Source organism: Ictidomys tridecemlineatus, chromosome 5, assembly GCF_052094955.1.
Source record: "Ictidomys tridecemlineatus isolate mIctTri1 chromosome 5, mIctTri1.hap1, whole genome shotgun sequence".
In the NCBI taxonomy this organism is placed as follows: Eukaryota; Metazoa; Chordata; class Mammalia; order Rodentia; family Sciuridae; genus Ictidomys; species Ictidomys tridecemlineatus.
The window spans coordinates 99,293,187-99,295,620 of NC_135481.1; the positions used below are offsets into that span (position 1 = coordinate 99,293,187).

A 2,434-nucleotide genomic window follows, 5' to 3' on the forward strand; every position below is an offset into this window, starting at 1 on the left:
GAACTCCAATGTTTTGGAGATGTATTTTCCCCCTTCGATTTGCACATGGCAGGTAAGAAGGAAACGAACTGGGGAGGTGGCAAGTAGGGGTGGGCTCAACCTAAGATATGCAGAGATGCTCTGGGTGAAAAGACTAGCATAGCTTGGCACAAAACGCCTGCACTGTCTCCCCAAAGTTCCTTCCCGCTGTAGCTGTCTCTGCTAGCTTGCCTTTTTTTTTTTTTTTAAGAGAGAGAGAGAGGGGAGAGAGAGAGAATTTTTTAATATTTATTTTTTAGTTTTTGGCGGACACAACATCTTTGTATGTGGTGCTGAGGATCGAACCCAGGCCGCACACATGCCAGGCGAGCGCGCTACCACTTGAGCCACATCCCCAGCCCCGCTAGCTTTCCTTTTGAGCTAGCAGTCTCAGAGAACCCCGCTCTGAACTGGAGCAAAAGGTCAGCTTTCCACTTGGCCTTTCCAGAGCGCCACCGCCCCATGTTAGCGGTGAGAGGATCGCCAGGAGCCTGCGCAATTCGAACTCCCTATAATCTCCTTCCTGCCCTTCCCTGCTCCCATCGTTTTGTGGCAGAGATGAGAAGGGATGGGGTGCTCTTGGACTGGCATCTCTGCAGCCAGCCGGCTCCGGAGGCCGGGGTTGAACCTCGCATCACCCGGCTGCAACGCGCGCCGCCAAGCGCTCCAGCGAGAGAAAGGCCTTTTTTGGTAACAGCCCCGCAATAAGCAGGACCCGATTTCTTGGCCTGCTGGAGCTGCCTGAGAGTAGATGAAAATAAACGCCTGGGTTGGGCCCGCCTCTGGCCTTCCCAAGTCCCCCAGTTCCCGCGCAACAGGAACCCCTGAGTGGTGATTGGAGCCCAGGGCCTTGCAAAGACGCGCAAAAGGGCCGTGGAGGGTGGGGGAATGAGATTGCAGGGTGATTTACACATTTACTCCCGGGCCGGATCCATTGCGGAAGTATTTTCCTTTCCCTAAAGGATTAATCCTGGTGTTTAAAAAAAAAATGTATTAATTTAGGCCAGGGCATAGGGTTACGCAAGAGCCACTCGAGCGTGAAATCCCAGGAACAACGTGATTCGCTGAGAAGTCCCGGGGAGCCGAGCCTGCACCGCCCGCCAGGACCTGCCCAGCCTGGGGCGCGCGAGCAGGCTGGAGCTCTGTGCAAAATCGGGTAGAAGGAAAGGGAGGGCTGGCGTAAGGTCGTGCTGGCACAGTGGCCGCAGCGAACGATCAGATCTCTGCCTTCTTCCTGGAGGGGCGGGGAGCCGCGACGGGAAGAAAGGCGGGGCAGGGTGGGGGAGTCGCGTCTGGCTTCTGCCTCCTCCCGGCTTCCTCTCCTTGCCCGTGTGCCAGGGCACTGGGGAGCCCAGCGCTGTCCTCAGCAAAGATCGTGGGTTTTTGTTGTTGTTGTTGTTGTTGTTGTTTTTAGTTCCAAAAATGAAGGAACCCTGGATCGAGCTGCCCAGGGAGGAGGCCTAGAGGAAAAAAGGGGGGAAGAGCCAGACAAGGGTGCCTATTCACGGACCCGGTGGGTTAAAACAAGTACTCAATCCCAAGAGGTGGGGAGCGAGGAAGGAAGCCTTGGACGAAGAAAGTAAGCGGGGAAGCTAGTGGGGTGGCGGTCAAGGCCACAGGTGCGTGTACCCTCGAACCCTCAGTTCCACTCAGCTGGAGGTTCGAACTTGCCCGCACAGAGCAGGGGATTTCCACCTCCGGGCTTCGGAGACCCGTTGCCGCCGGCACTTTCCTGCTGAGGCCGCCGGAAGGCGGGGCCTCAGAGCGGGAAACCCCTCCCGGCGGCCTTGCCACCCCTGGGTCACCTTTGGTACAGGCGCTCCGCCATCGCTGCTGCCCCTCGCTTGGGTGGAATGGGCTGGACTTACAAAATATTTTGACTTCCTGAACTGGTTAGTTCAACCCCAAACTAGGGAGAAAGAGAAAAGGGGCGGGTATTCGGTGCACTTTTACATTATGTTGTTCAACTTGGACTTTGGTGACCTTAAGTAGCTGTGTGACCTTGAGCAAATCACTTGCACTTTGGTTTCTTCATCAGTAAAACGAAAGTAATTACTCTGCTTCCTTTGCCTTTTCCTTGGTACATGTGGAAGACAATAAAATGTAATAGATTTTTAACAATATAATGACCAACATTTGTCTATGACTCTGAAGTACATTCCCAGACATTATCTCACCAATCCCCACACCAACCTGTGAGGTAGGTGTTACTTTCATCAGCCTCCTCTACAGGTGAGGAAATCAGGGACAGAGGTGGTCCAGAATTACTGAAAACCAGCTTCCATGACTGTAAACCTGGCGTTCCTTCTTCTACCTTGCCAGCTGCTAGCCTTTTGGGGGTCCCAGATGCTTTTAAGAAACTGTAAGAAATAAAGCCCCTTCCCCCACAGGAGTTTACAGGTTAATGCCTTTACTG

The 2,434-nt window shown here is 53.9% G+C and overlaps 1 long non-coding RNA gene across 1 annotated transcript; it reads right to left on the bottom strand.

Annotated features, from left to right (window-relative positions):
* Positions 1-253: 253 nt before the first annotated feature.
* LOC144377894 (uncharacterized) lies at positions 254-2,434 on the bottom strand. Its single transcript, XR_013439163.1, has 2 exons — positions 1,824-2,434; positions 254-1,478 (listed from the first exon to the last, which is right to left on the bottom strand). It is a non-coding gene; the product is annotated as an uncharacterized LOC144377894 (long non-coding RNA).